Here is an 18616-nt window from a genome sequence, read left to right as displayed (position 1 = left end):
GCATTCTGGGAATATTAAATCACGAGCGACCAAGTGAACTGCCACCTCGCGAAAATAAAGATTTTTTACCATAGTATTCGTAGAAAATTTGTATGGCAAATGGAAGAGATTGGATAGATTAGCGGTCATATGGAGTAACTCATTGTGCGCAATCATATAGAAATGTATTATTAATTAGTAGAATACTTGCATTTGTAGATGTATAAATGGCGAATGTTTATGCATTTGTAGTGAAATTTACAAAATCAAAATAAAACGTGCGTTATAGTATTTAGTGAAGCAAATCTCCATTTCACTTTTTTAATCACTTTGATTAAGGTAATATGAATTGACATAAGAATTCGCAGTTTATTAATCGGCTATGGAATATGTCAGAGAAAGAAGCTGCATTTTACAAAGAACAAACAAATTTTTTTCAAACTTTGATCTAAATATTCTGCGAAGGCTGTATGCAAAATAACACGTATCGTGGTTTTATTAGTATCTCACGCTGGTTTTTCCTATTGGTATCTGACGGCAGTATGGAATTCGCGTATCACGTATTCCCGTAAATTGAGATTGATCGTTTGCACGTAGTTTGCTTCGTAACGCGGAATATTGCGGAACGTTTCGTGCACTGTCTCGCGGCTTTGATCATCTTCTCGTTTCGTCGTAAGCTGGTTGGCTTTTGTTCGACTCGGAGAAATCTGATCACCGAGATCGCTTCCAAAATGAGATTCACAGCGGGACAGCTTTGTTCGCTGATTTTCTCAGATGTCGGTTGTTACATTGCAGTGACGAGGGTCGGTTTACGATTCGAATTTCTCGTGCATGGCATCAATAATCATTTCGCCGCACGGCAAGAAGGCGACAGGTCATCCGTTCTAATTACTCAAGACAAGCTGATGGTCAACATCGGCTCACGGATGTGTACTCGATCGATGTTACATTCCTGTGAACCGTGAAACGGCTAACTGGAATTATACCTAATGCTTGACTGTTCCAATTTGTAATGCATCGTCTTCACGCTTGATCGCTGAGGAGTGGAATTAGGATTGGCTATGAGTGGCTCTTGCACCTAGAAATGTACGATACAGAGCAGATGCTTCTATGTTTCTAATTATTAAGGATTTACACTCGGAGGACGAAGTTTTACGCTTCGAAGCCTTTCGAACACTCTGCACATACACTGAAGTACTTGGACACTTGCTTATTATTGGCAACATGTATTTTAATTATAAAATTAAAGATAAATGAAACTACAACGACTTTATCCTTCATAATCGTCGTACTTATAATAGTATATTACGAACTGATTCAATGTCTGGTTAATATATCTTTAAAATATATCTTTATCTTCAATATGTTTTTCAAATTCGATATACTAAAAAGCATATCATTGGATCTTCGAAAAATCTCGATCAACGTACGAGACGTTAATTTATTGCCTCAGAATGCAGAAGTTAAAAACCGTTCAATTTCGGAACAAATAGCGATATCGAAAAACGTTTCGCTATGTTTTCAACAATGGAATTTTTATTGGAGAAGCATTCGTGTACGTTCAGACATTGATTGGTCGATGAAAACGTTTCGTGTCATCTTAAATTCTCGACTGTTTCAGTTTCCAGTATGTCAGCGTTTTCAGTGTTGTAAACGCCACTTTAAACGTCCGTTTCAGTGGCGAACCCCTTCCTTTTCATTTTGTCCCTTCTCCATGACCAGAACTGAAAAAAACCTTTCCAAAGCGTTTTAGAAGCGCCTTCGCACAAAGCGGAAGGTAAATGAAACAGGGAGAAGAGTTTACTATTTATAATGCCCGGGATGCCGTATTTAGACTGACCTCGATCCTCGTATCTAACAAAACTGGACAGAAATTGCATTTTAGAGCGGTTGTCACTGTCGCATGCACGACGAACAACGACGTTTATTACGATACGATAAATTGTAACTCGACGACATTAGATAGCTTGTTACATTATAGCTTGATTGTAAATTACACCTGGAGTGTGATGTGTATCGATCACATATGAAGCAGTAATTAATGTTCCTAGACCGCTAATGGGTTATTGATTATCGGTCAAAAGGAAAGATCAATGTGTTTCTTTATTTTTGTTAACACATGGACACGTTGATAATTATCTTGATGTGTAAGCTAATTTCACAGCGGGCTGTTTATATCTCGTTAAATCTTAGCTATCTTGGATCTTGATATTTTGACTGATTTTTACGGTTTTACACGCTTCAACGTACGACGAAGCAATCGATCCCATTGAAATATAATGAAATACGAACTTCTTGCGGTGGGAACTACTCTATGCGAGAATTACTATCGCGTGACTGCTCATCGTCTATTTAGATAATGTAACGCGCCGACGTGACTGAAAAATGGAGGCACATCGTCGTCGATACAGTCACGCATGCAATCGTTAAGTATCTTACCTACGATCTCGTTACTTACATCCCATTATTCCATCGAAATTGCGATCTCCTGTTCGAACTAGTGCGTGGAATAAGATTTCGTCGTTCGTTCGTAAGATACTTGAAGCTTGAACATCGAGCAAGTACTTGCTATACTGTCGACAAAATTTCGAAGTCTTTCGAATGTAGCTTTTTATTTCACATGATGTTATATGATAAAATTTGCCTACTTTCTAATCTGAATTTCGATAGACTCGATTCGATTAATATTATCAGAGCAAACAAGGAAAAATCAACTGTCTCCGTAATTAATAGTTTCATTTATAAAATCATGACACGTAAAGATAAAACTTGTGGAGAAAAAGATCGAAATTACCATCCCAATCAATATTTGATCGTTTGATCATTCAATCTACAATACAGAGAGATGAACAAGAAAGTATTACAAAAATATAGAATTTATACTTCTCATCTGCAATTATAAAGTATTCTGTATTGTATTTATTCCTATATTTACTTGTAATTTCAATTACTGCTACCATTACACGGTGGTCTTATCTTCCATTGAATCGCTAATTTTTCAATGAAACCACGTTAGATAACGAATTTCATCTACAATTCTTGGACACGAAATAAAAAGTTGTATTGGCTGCTGGTTCTATTTTATCCGTGTTTACTCCCACAGTAACGCTATTCGAGCAAATCGAAATGGCGACAACGAGAAACAGCCAAATGTTGTCCTCAATCGCGTCGTTTCTTACGGGCTGTTAGCCCCGATCCAACGACCCATTACCAACATTACGTTATCTCGCCGCGGTTCTGAATGTTATCAGAGCCATTTCTCCCCGCAGCCTCGTCGAACGCCTCCGTTGAGCTATTGCTCTGCGCGGCTGGCAGATAATCTCGGTTGCATGACTGGAGGCTCGTCATAAAGCAGTCGTACACCCACTACGGACACGCACGTTGTCTGGCGTGTAAAATGGGGAAATCGTGACACGGAGGAAGAAACGAAACGCTTGGCCTAGCGGCTAAAGCGCTTTTCTTCGACGAATCGTAATGGAGTGGAGGTGTACGGGTGTCATTGGTTGGCTAGCTCGTGGTTGGTATTTCGTCGAACACCCTTGGGATAGATGTAATCTGCCTTGTGTCGCGTTCACGCTGCCGTAAGGTAAGTAAGACCATTCTCGTGTCAATGGACGATGAATTCATCCAGCTGCTTTATCTCGTCGACACGCCCCGTCAGGTATATCCTGCGTACCGGTTACCCTCTTATGATTTACGTTATTCGCTGCTCGCAGATGTCTTTAGTTACTGCGTCGTATCAGCGGTTTTCGTCGCGCTCACCAAGTAGAGACGTTAGCGGTGTCTGATCATTATCAACCGTTACTACTTAAACTGACCGTGGACTTAGAATCTTCTAACGCGTTTAATAATAAAATGCACGAACGATATCAGACTGTATTATGATTAGTGAATTACCAAGTGTATAAATAAATTTAATCACTAAATATAAATTAAATATATAGGTCACTCGTCAATGAAAAATCTAAAGTCGGTTATTTCGTCGAATTTGGTAGTTCTAGTTGATTAAGTAACGATCATGTACGTGTTACATATTATCAGTTACATAACGCATTCATATTAAGTGCATAGTAAGTAGCACCGATGCATTGACAATCAATCATTGTTTGCTTTGGTGCAGTTAAATAGACACTAGCTGTGAATATACCTACGCTAATCTATCATTCGTGCGTTATTCTATTAGATAATCAACCGCCTTAAATCTACCTAAATCTATCTGTCGTCTATCTTAAATGACAAAATTTATTTCCAATTTCCATTACAGCTTTTAATTAACAAACATTTATCACATTTCACCGCCGCTATCTTCGACTTCCATTGCAATGAGACTTGAATAACTGAACGAGTAAATACGAATACAGAGTGTCTTGTTTGATCAGTTGCTCGGCGAAGTATAGAGTTCGATTCGATGTCCGATGTACCGGTGCCGATACCATATCGGTAGCCTGTAAACGAGAAATTTTCCAGTCGCGTAGCCCGCTAGTCAAATGATAGGTAGGAAGCGGGCCGCCCACGTATCAAGACTTTTCACGGGGGCAGCGGCTAGGAGTGCCGGCGATATTTGCTGCGTGCTAATATTGGCCTTTGCTATTGGCTGTTTGCCGGTAAATAGGAATTTTCTCCCGACCGTCGGATACTTGGTCAACGTGCACCGGGAACGAGATTCGATGCTGATCGCCCGCGCTTTGAAAAATTGGCTCGTTTCGGTTTGCTCGAAGTCTGCCACTGATGCGGGCTCGCGTTCCTTCAAAATCGTTACTTTTCTATCACTGCTTTAACGCGATTACCTGACCATGATTTTTCTTCTTTCTTGTTCGGTGTCAAGTGGACAATGAACGATACTTCCTATATAGTCTCATGGAGTTACGTAGACGATTGTCTTATTGTACGAGTCCTTTTACAGGGTACAGGTTTAATCTCGCGTGAAATGTTTATTAATAATTGGAGACGCAAGTTCTAGTATACTCTTGAGGCCATAGTTATTAGAATATATACTCATTGCGTTTCTTAAAAGATTGACAAGCTTTATTTAGTATTTTAAACGATAAGATACATATGTCGCGAATAAAATAATAGATTTATGATAAAATAAAAGCAATAAAATAAGAGAATTCAGTTTATACTAAATATCAGATGTTCTAGTAGTTATATCTGTTTGCCTGTGTAACAAGGGATGGCAGAAATGTTGAATCGATACTCCACAATAGCTAACGTCTCTAACCGTGTCGCAAAGCCTGTTCACCGACTAATTCTAATAAATGTAGCCTGTTCTGTTCATAACGATTCTCGCATTATCAGCTGCTTGGCGCTTTCTGTATCACGGTTTAATCTCCGATGTGTTCGCGCACCTTTTCCTTCCATCTGGTATCCCCGTATTCCTTTGCAAGCGTGAGGCTCCTTTTGTTGCATCACAGTTGCACGGCATAATGATTCTTTTCTGAAAGAACTCCGAGAGGTGTCAACGTAGCGTTCGCGGCGCGCATCGATCATTAGAAAGGTACTGGAAACGGTCTCCCTTGTTCGCCAGTGTTTGCACAGCGTGTATCGTCTGCCGGGCCCTTTGTACGCGCTCTTCACGCGACAGACTAGACGGGCAGAAAAAAAAGAACACGAAGGAGACTCGTTACGCGGCACGATCGTAGGACACGTGTGCAACGCGGTCACGCGATGCATCCTTCATCCTTCCATGCGTTTGCTCGATGTCTTTGTCTGGCCTATTACCATAATGCTTCCTTGGCTCGCGCTAAAGAGCGAGCAATTTCCTTCTCGACTCCCGAAGACAGTTCCTTTTGAGTACAGCTCCATGGAAATTAATCGTCCGCGTAGGGCAGAGTGATTAACGAGTGTACCACTAGCCTTTGCTATAAATCATTCTTTGACGCTGGAGTAGAAAGACCGCGGTACTGGTCAGGCATCACTTTACCCAGTTTCAGTAGTAGAGATTGAAATTACTCAGACAACTTTCTTAGTAACGTGTCAGAGCGGTAGTATAGCTAGCTTCTAAGAATTACAAATTATTGCGTTATTATCAATGTGTTATTATTCCAGGATTAAGTGGTATGTTTATAATTTGTTACTCCTGGACTTCGGATTACAGTAAAAAGCTATAGATTCAGATAAAACTTTTAGTTATAAGGAGTTAGATCGTTTAAAAAACTACGGGTCAGGATTTTATTGTCAGCCATACACAGTGGCTGTTTATTTCGCGTATTAAATACTTTAAAATTAATTACGAATTGTTGGTAGTAAAAGATCATTCTGCTTTGAAATAATAGTTTCCAATTACGTATCTTTATATCGATGAAATACAAATAGCAATGATATTCCGTTATTGCTGCACAATATATTAACCGAGAAACTCGTAAAGAAATACGAGATATTCTGTCGTAGCCATCGATCGATCATCGTATGACAGTTACAAGACGCGCGTAAGACGTATAACTCGTTGATAAGTAGACATGGACGACCATAACGATGGCGTACTCACAATAATTGGACGCCGGTTGAAGGGACGATGATTATCGTCGGGCCGGAATAGAGCAGCGGTCGTGACTAATCGTGACGTTATTACGATTAGACCCATCCAAGCTATAATTAGACGACGATCACCGGGAATATAGTCTCTGGCTGCGATCACGTGAAACCCGTTCAATCGGTTGACATTCGGTGGTCGCGTGCATTCAGCAAACAATGGTCGAAATACACGGTATGGGGACTGTGTGTAACCGTAGATTCGAGCTGAGAAAGCAACCAGCCCCTTCTACAGGGGTTTCAATCGACGAAACGTGGTCCGAACAGGCTAGCCGACTCCCTCGATTTCTTTCTTTTCTTTTTATTGGTCGTTCAGTCGTTTAAATAAGCCGGACGTCGTGATAAGGATCGCAGGTGAAGTAAAATAAATTACATTCGTAATACCGAGTGGCCAACCCTATTACCGCGGGCTACGAGCCACACTCGCGCCTGTCCGTCTATCCTCTCTCTCTCGCTTTTTTCTTCTATCCTTCCCTTCCTTTCGTTACTCTCCTCTCATCCATACGACGGAAATAACGGAAGCGAAACGAACTCGAAGCTCGCAACGACCAGATATTTTTTCTCAATTTCCGCTGCCCATGACACTGGCCGGAATCTCTTTTGATTTTCAGCAGAACAGGGGCTTTTGCGTTATTGGTTTCCCTTTAAACTAACCACCATCCACCTTTCTCATAGCTTGTTCTCCTCGCCGTATTTAACTAAAAGATGACTTTGCAATTGCGTAGAAAATTCTACATTTGCTTTGTGTTCATTTATCGATCGATTAACTTCACTTCTTCGTCGATGAGTTTCTTACATGGTGGATTTAAAGTATTAAAGGGTCCTGTTTTCAACGTGGATATACTTGGAACTGGTTCGGATTCGTAATTGTAAACGTTAGCACGTATTGTAAGTATTTCCTGGTATTGCAAATTCGCTGAAGTCGGAACATTCGATAAGGATTTGAAGACATATTGCTAGGATTTTATTCGACGTGCAATATGTAAAGCCACTCAAAAATCACAATTGCTCCTGACGTATATCCAAGATATATGAGGTAGCTCTATAGATTCTTCAAGAATGTCTGAGTAACGAGAGTTATCTTGAATGGGAAATTCGGAATTTATATCTCTTATAATTCGATTCTTTAGAATTGCATCTGTATCTTAAAATTGTGAAAAATATTTCTCAAATTGTTACTGCAAAATCTAACTATATCTTGTATATTTCTGTCAGCTTATCCAGGTTATATAATACTACAAACATCAAAACGATGAATTCGTAATTTTTCACAGGAATTTTATAGATTTACATCCTGCGTTACATAGTTTCCCATTCTCTGGTATCAGTTTCACGCTTTAGTCGGAGTTGTAGTATCAATTACTTGGAACATTGAAATATTTCTAAATATTGTTTTATGTACTAATAATCGTGAAACTACTAACTCGACATTTTTTCTTACGCGAAACTGCCGTCTGAAACATAAACCGCCAAGAGGATGACGGAACAAAATTTAGAAATACAGTTAGGAAGTGTATGCAGTAGCGCACAATGCAGTGAAGCGAATCAATGCTCCAGATCCGTCTTGTAACCTCAATTTCTCCTATCATCGCGAATTTCCCAAATTATGTGTCTCGTCCACGCGAACATCCGCCCTGACATTCTGAATACGTTCTCCCTCATATTCGAAGACGTTGTAGACTGCGAGCGTAATGACAGTAATTATGAGCCGGTGCTAAACGTTCGTTCTATATTCTCACGTGTTGTTTGCCACGGTAAAACAAAGACGTCAGGATGTGTACACAACGAGGCGACGGCTAGTGGAACGTGGCAATAAAGCGGCGGGCGTTACATCGATTACGAGCACGGAACGGAAATTCCCCACGATCGAGCAATAACTCTAAATATCGAGGTATCGACCAGTGGCCCCGTTTCTCTGGATTAGTTGGCCCGTGAATAACGTTCGTCTAACACCACCCGTTATACTGAGTTTTTTTCCCATTCCGGCCACGAAGGATGTTTCCGGTCCCTTTTGCTCGATTTACACCCATGATTCTCGGATATGTTTGCCGAGGATTATGAAGTTGATGTACGAGTCGTTCTCCAGTGATTAAGCGGAGGGATAAGGTGGATTCGGCACGGTTGTTGATGCGTTGTTTGAGGATTCGTGAATCTCTGAAATCTACGCGAACTATATGGAGTTTGAATCGAATTCTCTGTGGGATCGAAGCATATTTCGTGGTTTAGCGTTAGTTTATTTAGTGGTTTGGTTGACAGGTTAGATGTGGTTTTTCAAATTTTTGAAGAAAATATAACTTTATTTTAAAAGGTGAAATCTTCGTTTAAACGTAAAATAAGGAATTATCTGTTTGCGGTCTGTATTATGTGATTTTTAATTTTTACTCGTGGTTTTGTTCTATGTTTTACCGTTTAAACCGTTTAAAAGATACATGTGCTAATCACAAATGCCTTTTATAATTAGCGGTAGAACTGCACATAAGTTACTTTTATCTAAATTAATATCGGAGTTACAAACATTTTTATTCTGCAGAAATATTTTATTAAAGTGGTAATTTAACGCACTTTAAGAACATGATAGATTAAGAGGCTTCTACACTCATTCATTTATATGTCATTCATAACACCAAAGTGCATTCAAAGATTGCAGACGCGTGCAATCTTTACCATCAAAAATCGAATTATAGTACGTTACAATTTTTTTCAAATTATGAACGCTATTCTTCGTGAACTTTAACTCTATTCAACGAAGAAGTTACGTAAAGAATTCAGTGCGTCATATGCAACTTTCTTTATCTGATTTTCAAGCATCTGTGAGTATCATGAAGGCTATTTGAGAGCTATTAATCGCGATGCATCGTGATCGTCCGAAATTATTTTCTCAATCGACACGCAATTAGCAAAATTATCGGCACGCTGCCGTGTCAAGTGTTGTTATGCTTTCCAATGTAATGGTACTTATTTAATTGCGTTCGCGTCGTGATACGGCCAGAGCAATTTTTTATTCTCGCGCAAAATCGTTGGCTACCACGGTTTATTTTACGCTTCTCTCGCGCTTTTCCATTTTTCCTCCTTCTCCTTGTCTTTCTTTCGTTAATTTTAACGAGACACCGGTACGTGCTAACGATGCAATATGCATCCAATTACTTTCGCACCTTGCTCCCCGTAATTGTTAATTTCGCTTGTGTTTTCCGCAATTAAATGTTTAAAAGAGAGCCACTGGCTGATTCTTTTTCCCCGCACGATGGAAAATCGATCTGTCCACTGGCTCTGTTGTAATACGTTATTCAAGGTAATTCAGGTAATTCATTCGACTTTAAACCATGTGCTTTCTCCATGTGCTTTTTGTTTCTCAGCTTTTAACAATAATCTACAGATTTATGATGTGTATTTATGATGACTTATACACATACGCTGGCGAAAGTATATGAACATTTGTAAAAATCTTCCGTCAATATTACATATTACGTGTGTTATACGAACCATTCAATCTATGGTCAATATTTGTTAACAACTTTGTAACAAAGCGTTTACACACAGCCAAACATTATAAAACATTCACCCGTCATTTTCATTTCTAAATTGAGTTTCTTCCTTTCAGAAATTTGAAATACTTTGTATAATCGCAACAGTCGATGTCTGTATTTAACAAAAACGTGCGTATATTTCCGTAATCAATGATATTAAGTAGTTCTATTATTACATCAAACAACAAAAGTCGTTGAAAGCTTTCCAGACCGCTAACGTCGTTTGTCACAAATTTCCCAAGATTGAAGTTCCTCGGCGAACTCCAGTGCGAATCTACGACTGCTCTTGACGTGCCTGCCAAAATTGAAGTTGCTCGGTAAATTTGACTTCGCTGTTGACGACGCAGTCGTCATCCGTTTTAATTTCCCCCGTTAATCTCGAGTCGTTCATTCCAAGCAACAAGTACTCGTCGTTGATTCGCGACAGAACATTTCGCCATCCATGTGAATCGTTTAAATTACCAGACGCAGTAAAATACCAATAAAACAGACGTAAATTGTTGGAGCTGTATATAGAGTGGCGGAAACGAAGTCGCGTGGTTCGATATTCGGGGCAAACGGTTCTGCAGGTCGTGCAATATTAAGGGATAGGCCCTTGTCGGTCCGACTGTCGAAATTGAACCGGTCGAATTCATGCGACAACTTTGAACAAAGTTCCGAACGACAACGGGCCTCGCGAACTTTCGATGTTAACCTTCGAAATTCGCAAGCTGGAAAGCTGTCGTTTCTTCGATTCTACGCCTTGTTCCTCCTATGGCCCGCCATTTTTCCCTCTTTCGCATTTTATTCCTGGCGAATGGCAGCCAGTCTGTGCCGCGCTTCCCTCGAAACTGTGTAATTAAAATTTAACAGCACGTTCTCGGAATCGTCGGCCGGAAACGTCCCTTTCGAGCGGCTGGCTTTCAACAAAACGATCCGGAACGGTTTCAGACGACGTCGTTGATCGTGCACGGAGATCTATCCCTATTAAATATTTCTTACTGATTTGCATGGCGAAGGTAGACGATCGAATTCTTATATGTACCGTAATTCAATGATGAATTTTAAGAGGCTGTACTGTTTGATTCAGCAAAATTGTCTGGAAGGAAATAGGATTGAAAGATTAGAAGATAAAGGACTTATAAGGTATCTTCAACTCTCAATCGTAATGTGAGACTTTCATGGTCGTAACTAATTAGATTAATGAAGAGAAGAATCGGAGATACTATATGGGATTGTGCATAGAGTGATAGAATAACCGAGATCGACCTCGTGTACGTTAGAGGCTTCATTTTGGCCAAACTGGCTAAAGTAAACGCTTGGCTAAACACCGAAGTTTCTCTTATGCTATTGAGACAAGAAACAGATAGTTAGATTGTGATCTGTTCTAAATTGATACACGTAGTTAGATTGTGATAGAAATGTTACATAGAAATAATAGTTTCTTTAGGGTGGACAAATCAGAGAAACGTAAGAGTTTCGTTGGATGAATTCACTTTATAGATGTATCGTCGCGAACGTTTTTTTATATCTGTCAAAAATACTTCTGAGTTCGGTAGGAGCAATAGTTTCCATCTTTATGGTATCAAGTGCGACTGTAAATTGACCGAAGTAATAATTTACGTTCGTGTAGTGCATACCGTGGAAACTTCAATTTTCCAAAGTGCCAGACTTTCTTCCAAAAGCGACTTCTAGTTTCGCAGAACAGCACTTCCAAAAATTCTGTAAATGATGAAATCGTTAGACCGGTACGCTCTACAAAGCCACTTTCATTCCGGCGAAACTCCTGACGCACGCGAAAAGTATACGTTGGCCAGCAGCGAGAGAGCCAGGCTACAAAACGAACGTTCCCTTTGTCGGCGCGATGGCAGATGCAGGGAAAAAAGGTCGTTCCAGAAATAAACACGAAACGCAATGGAACTGTAAAACGAAAGCTCGACATTGCCACTACAAAGCGCGTCACCTTGTTATTCCTTTTCTCTTATCGCGACTCGCGTATAAACGCGAACGATAACGAAGCCAGGTCAGATCGATATCTGAGCGACAGGGTTGGAGATTGGAATTTACCATTCTTTTATCGAGTCGACGAGATACAGAGGGGTGATGGAGAGGAACGAACGGAAACGAGGGTTAGACTGACCCCAAGCAAGGCCAACGGACAACCCTCGAACTTTTACCTGGTGGCAACTTGGAAATCCTTTTATTTGCTCGCTTCGTCGCGGCATTGAACGTACGGGGAGCGTCGATGGTGTCAGGATTAAGTAAGGGCTTCGTCGCTTGCCCCCGCCATTTGGCTAGGCTCGGAAGACACGAAATAAAATCGTAGCACGACGGACAATGATAAAAGGGCTGAGAACGAATCAAAAGAACCAAATTGCTGGTTTTCTTGCTGTACACTCTCGTTCATAAGTATTGGGTTACCTGGGTTCTCTTGTGTAGGTGAACTACTGCCATTATTAGTAAAATTGTACAAGTTATGAATCATTATGAATTATGATTTAATAGAATGTCTAATATAAATATCGTCGAAAGCTTTGAATAATACGAATATGAAAATTGACTGGGACGATGAATGGAGCCATTGACTAATTAACTCTGTGTATTCAAAAATAGAGAAGCACGAGGATGTCACAGATATCTTACAAGATTTACTTTGGAATTTGCGAATATTTATATTATCTGCTTATGACAAATAAACCTTTACAAGTAATTCGATTACTTTTTTAAGAAGATCAACGTTAAATGTCGCATCTGAAAAAATTTGCAAAACGTGGAATTGATCAGTTTGACTTTTGAGATTCTTATTACAATATCGATTAGCTACGCGAGTTCTTAATGCTTCAAAGAAGGTTTAATAATTTCTCACTGATTAACTGTCAGGTTTATCTTGTTTGTTCCTAAATGTCCTAACACTTCTGCACAAGGCTGTACCTTGGAGTTTCCCTCAACGAACCGGTCACGAGGCAAAGTTCTTTTTACCGCGCTATTAACTTGGCCCTCCCTCAGGAGATCGAAGAGATTCATGTAAAATTCATCCGAAGTTACCGACATTAGTTCTTCGATCATAGCCACGGTTACAGAGGAAATGGGCTTTTATGAAATTTATTCTTTCGCGGTCGGAACGTACGTAATTTTCATTGGAGCATCCCCTTTTCTTTTAATTTCGAAGCAATTCCTCGTTTAATTCCTCGACCAACACTTTTTCCGCATCAGCCGGATTTTTTTGAACGGCTACGCGTTTTTTTTTTCAAAGTGACACGCGCGAATCACCTCGCTGATCGTTTTTTCCTCCTGTTCTCTGTTGCAGATTGCATGGCCTGAGGACTCCACAGAGGAAGCGAGAGCCGAGCGTCGCGATGGGGTGAAAAGGTTAGTCCGACCACTTAAAACTTCTCTATCCGAGTATTTACCGCGTTACACGCGGTTAAATGTCTCGCGTGCGGATGCTCGCGTTCTTTCACGACGCTCCACGTTGCGACAGCTTCCCTCGTTTCAATGCTTTTTCTTCGGGAATATCTTCCCGCGTGGATTAAGTGTATATTTAGAATTACTCGCGAGGAACGTAGGAAATGGCATCTTTATGCCGTGGAAATGAATGGATTTAAAACGTTCCTAGCGCCCTTGCAGTTTTTGCTATAATACCAGAATAAAGTATTTTCACCAAAAAATGCATCTATAATTTATAATCTTCAAATATGGACCAGGTTTATGTTGACAAACTTTTCACGATTCTCAATTGTCTACATTTTTTTTCACAAATATTCATCATTCCTAATATTCTGATCTTAAATCAGCAGGAATATTTGCAATAATCGATGAGTAACGTCATTGTCTCATCGCTAAATTTTAATCGCTTAAGGTCGAATTCTTGTTGTTGCAAAAAATTATTCTTTATCGAAACATGTATTTTTTTCATGTTTCACGATGAAGTAAAATTAGGACCATTTTTACAAAAAACAAATACATTCATCGTTCAGTTAGTAAGTAACGGGATACGGCAATTAAAAAGCATCGAAGTTAATATTAATAATATACTTGTTTAACATTAGGTTTAATTATCCACGCAAAGAAATTGTGTTCGATAGAAACAAATTGTATGTATCGTGAATTTTGAAACGTAGGAACGGATCAGATTACAAGTTTGAAAGCATAGAAACAAATCCTATTACAAACTTCAAAATATACAGGGTGGTTGGTAACTGGAGACTAGACTAACTAGAATAGAATAAAATAGTAATTAGAATAAAAATTTTTTTTATTTTTTTTATTTTTTTTTAAATTTTTCCATCGAGACAACGATCTACAGTGAGATCCGTTATAACGTACCGGACGCGTACCGAGCGAAAATTCAAAGTCGATTTTCTCGAAAACAAAGCCTCAAAGGAAAAACTTTTATTCTATATTTTCTTTTTTCGCGTAGAATCATCCCCTTTCCGCTTGTACCACCAGTTACCAACCACCCTGTATAAAAGAAATTAAATTATAAATTTCACGGCACAAAGACACATTATATCAAGAAACAAATTTACCTAATTACAATTTCTACGACGATATCTAAAGAATTTATTTTTCATATAAATCACCCACAGATCTCGGAAGCCACGTGTACAGCTACTTAAACGCATTCGAAATTCCTCGCACGGTTCACGAACAAAGAAACGTTGATGTCGTTGCTGGACCCGCAAACATTTTCTCCATGTTCTCTCTTTGATCCCTTTTCCGTAGGGCTTTGTTAATTTACTCCCTCGTGTTATCCTTTCCGTGTTGTCCGTCACGATAACTCCTTGATCCTCTCTTTGGCCGTGGCCCCTCAGCGCCGGACAGTTTCGTTTCCATCGAGCTGTTCGGGACTGTTTACTGAACCCTCGAGCATACGAGATCCAGGACGGGTTTTCGAAACTTACGGTATGAATGTCTGAAGTGTAACGAAAGGGTGAGGATCGTGCTTTCTCGCGCTGCCAGCCGGGGACAAAGATCGAAACAGAAGCGGACAGTTATTGTTGCTAGAATCGGAGGAAGACGGAAATAATGGTGTTAAAGCTGGAACGACGAAAAGTTTCGCTCGAAATTGAGCTTGTAATGTCTCGCTAAACTTCCTTCTTTCGTCGTAAGTCTTGGTTTAGGTGAGAAGAGAAGACAGAATATCGATATTTCAGTTATTCTTCATAGAATAAATTCTCGTTACATTCAAAGAATTTACTTTGATGATCAGTTGTTGAATAATACAGTAAATATGAAAGTTAAGCAAGTTTTGGACGAAAGTAGTACAACTTTGGTTAATAACAATTACGCGTATACTTTTGAAGGAAGTGATATTAAACGTCGTTTTCATTATTCATAAGCCCACGAGTTATGGTGTCAAAGTTTCTGGTGAAACAGTCAGTTCATTGGAAGGATGAGCTTTCCACGGGTTTTCTAAGTGTCACTTAGCTAGGAAAAATTTCACGGGCAACAAGTGCCTTGTAGTCTCCTTTAAACGGCGGTTCTTGCCACATCTGCATAATAGGATATCTCACTGCGAGCCGTTGGTCCGAACAAAGAGGCCGGTAATTGCATGATTCATCTTACTTGCATATCAGACCTCCTGGAACGTGTAATAATTTCATACCGGTGCGAGAAAAAAAATGAATTACGTCGTGTCCACGGACAGGAAGGGATCTACGTTACGTTTCTCGTGATAACGTTTTAATCCATATCGTAATATATACTTAAAATACTTTGATAAAATCTCCTCCCGTGCTAAAAGGTTGACCCGTTAGACACACGAAATGAAGAACGCTTCATTTACGATTAATAGTTTCGTTTAAAATATGATACGAATAATTAAACATGTTTTTATGTCGTTTGACATTTCTCAACGATCGTTGCAAGTAATTCCTTTGAACGTTATGGTGTTACAAATAATTTAATCAGAACTAATTCCTTAAATCCTCGCAAACCTTCTAGTTACAGTTCCTCATCGAAGTACCAACAGAATAAACAGAAAGAGTTTACGGCCAGACGCTTGAAGAATACAGTCGAGATCGACCCAATAATCCGATCAGTCTCCACCACGTACTCTGCTATTTCCTCTTTTTAAATCCAATTAACTATTGATCGATAAGAACATCTTAAACACTTGGTATTTCCTCAACGATAGGAGAACAAGCTTGGAAAAGTAAAGGTCGAAAAATCGTTTCACGCTTGACGTCTTAATTCTTTATTCGAGCATCTTGAATTCATAATTGCCCACTGCTACGGATAACGGGCACTGAAACCCACGACACGACGGGGATCCAGCGTTTCTCGTGGGCGATAGCTGACGGAAATTCAGACCTGTTCTCATCCTCCGTAGCCGCGCGAGAATATTTACCCGAGCACAGTGTTCGTCGCTTTCCGCGCTAATAAACCGTTACCCCTGCCAGCGTCGCTAATTACTCGACGAACGAAGCCTTCGAGCTGCCTTCCTTGTCTCTACGCTTACCCTCTTCTTGCAAGACGTTGCAACGTTCTGTCTCTCTTTTTGAATCTCGCGCCGTTTTCAGCTAGCAGCCTCCTTATTTCCGTTTCCTTCTGCAAGAGACCTTAAGATGCTCTTGGTATTTTGTTTCCAAGATTATTTGAGATTACTCGAAGGTTTTATGAAGATTGTATAAGGTCATGTTAAGAGCGTTAAAAGCTAGAGACCATGTTGAGCTCATTTCACGATCCAAGTCAACTGGAAGTCATTTCCAGGAGGATCAAAGTCATTGAAAAGAGTGAGAAAAACGCATCAGGTGCGTATATATGGTGTTTAAAGATTATTTAAGATAAATTTGAGGTATTTCTTCAGATAGGTCACGGTTTACTCAAGATATGATCAAATTATCGAAGAACATTGAAGGTTCAGCTTGTGCAAAGTTAATTTTAGGTTATTTGTACATCGTTCAAAGTATTTTAAGCTATTGTCAAATTCAGATATTCGAAAATTCAAAGATAAACTCTCGATCGGTTAAAGGTTACTTATAGGAGAAAGAGATTTTATCTCATGGAACATAAAGCTCGTCAAAATTGAAATGGAAGTGATTCGTACAAATCAAATATATAAATAATGGATTATCCTAAAAAGTACTTCAATCAAATCATTCGTAAAGACGCTCATAAATTGAAAATTCAAACCGTACAGACTATTTCTCGTGGTATATCGAATAAAATCAACGATATCAATGATCAGTGAGAAAGTTCTATATTATCAATTATAGCGTGAGCGTAAAATATTAACGCATTATATCTGATTGTAATCGATTGAGCAACTTAATGAATTATGCCTAACCAAATCGGTCTGTCGTCGGATAATCAAGCGTCTTCGGAATCCGCAATCTCTTTCGGGAGTTATCGCGGGCGAACGAGAAGAACTGGGTCGGAACTTTCGCAGGCAGAGTGCAAGAAGGACGAGAAAACGGAGTTAGTAGGAGAAATAGAAATTAGAGAGTACCGAGGGGCGGAAGACGTTCAACTCGAATAATTAAGGGCAGCGGGAGGCGGTCGGGCACCTTTAATTCGGTACGATGCGCTCGTTAATATTAAATTCAGTCGCCAGCGAAAGAGAAGTCGTACCCTCTCCTTGCTAATTTCCTTTCGCCTTGAACTTATGTATTATGAAGAAGAAGTCGGAGTTCTGAGATACCTGACGCGTTCTTCAACAACCTGAAACTATAAACTATCCTGGCCGTCCGACGAAACTGGCCGAGAGATTTATTAAAAAAATTTCATTGCGTCTTCTTTTAATGGAGAAAGTTCGTTCAAGCTAGATCTGTGTCGAAGAGAAGAAAGCAACGAAGCAAAGAGAATGTTATTCATAAACGGAAATTCTTCGTTCGACAGTTGTAATATCCGATGTACAGTGGCAGGCAAAGAAAGTTTTGAGTTATATTTGTGTTTAGGAATATTAAAAATTGTTGAACTATATTTTCAATAACTTTTTGTATTATCTTCGTTGCATCAGCACTGGTATTTAATCCTGAAATCATCAAATAATCACAACATCAAAAATTTTTAACCTGGCAACCTAATCTTGAAATAAAACACAGAACATTTCAAAGATAAAAAATCACTGAGAATCGATTAGACTAGCTCGAAATTCTTGGCTCAACGATTATAATATCTAACCGAAATCCAATTTTTGTCAACTTCGACGCTCTATCATCGTACATTCTCGACCTGTAATCTTCCTCATCTTGAAATAAAATACAGGACTTCCAAAGATAAAAACTCATCGACATAAAGATATCTGTCATGTTCAAAATCCTTTCACAAACCGATTCCCGGTGATTTATACAAGTTGAAAATCCCACAGAAAATTTCAAAGTATCCATATCCACTTGTATGAAACTAATACATAGAACTTCCGAAAGTGAGAAATCATAGATAAAAAGATATCTTTGTCGTACACTATATTTCCGTAGCGTATGGTTCCTTTCGACTTGACGAAGATCGAGGTATCCATCGCTCGAGGGTTGGAATCGTCGAAAGTTGAAACGATCGCAACAGTGGCTTCTTCCCTGTCCTGTTTCACAGGATATTCGCGAACATTCTTCTACTTACAAGCATGGGGTCGTTAGTCTCGGATTCCCAGAGGGTTTAAT

The 18616-nt window shown here is 39.5% G+C and overlaps 1 protein-coding gene across 2 annotated transcripts in view; it reads left to right on the top strand.

Moving 5' to 3' along the window:
* The window catches only part of LOC117232311 (bifunctional heparan sulfate N-deacetylase/N-sulfotransferase), a 368371-nt gene that overhangs the window by 20100 nt on the left and 329655 nt on the right, over positions 1-18616 (top strand). For both annotated transcript variants that reach the window (XM_033491639.1, XM_033491638.1), the window contains exon 2: positions 13321-13382. The gene's annotated coding sequence lies outside the window, so the exon portion shown is untranslated. The remainder of the gene's footprint in view (positions 1-13320; positions 13383-18616) is intronic.

The sequence above is a fragment of the Bombus vosnesenskii genome, unplaced genomic scaffold, assembly GCF_011952255.1.
Source record: "Bombus vosnesenskii isolate JDL3184/JDL3185 unplaced genomic scaffold, Bvos_JDL3184-5_v1.1 scf7180000013285, whole genome shotgun sequence".
In the NCBI taxonomy this organism is placed as follows: Eukaryota; Metazoa; Arthropoda; class Insecta; order Hymenoptera; family Apidae; genus Bombus; species Bombus vosnesenskii.
This window is presented reverse-complemented; position numbering and strand designations above follow the sequence as displayed.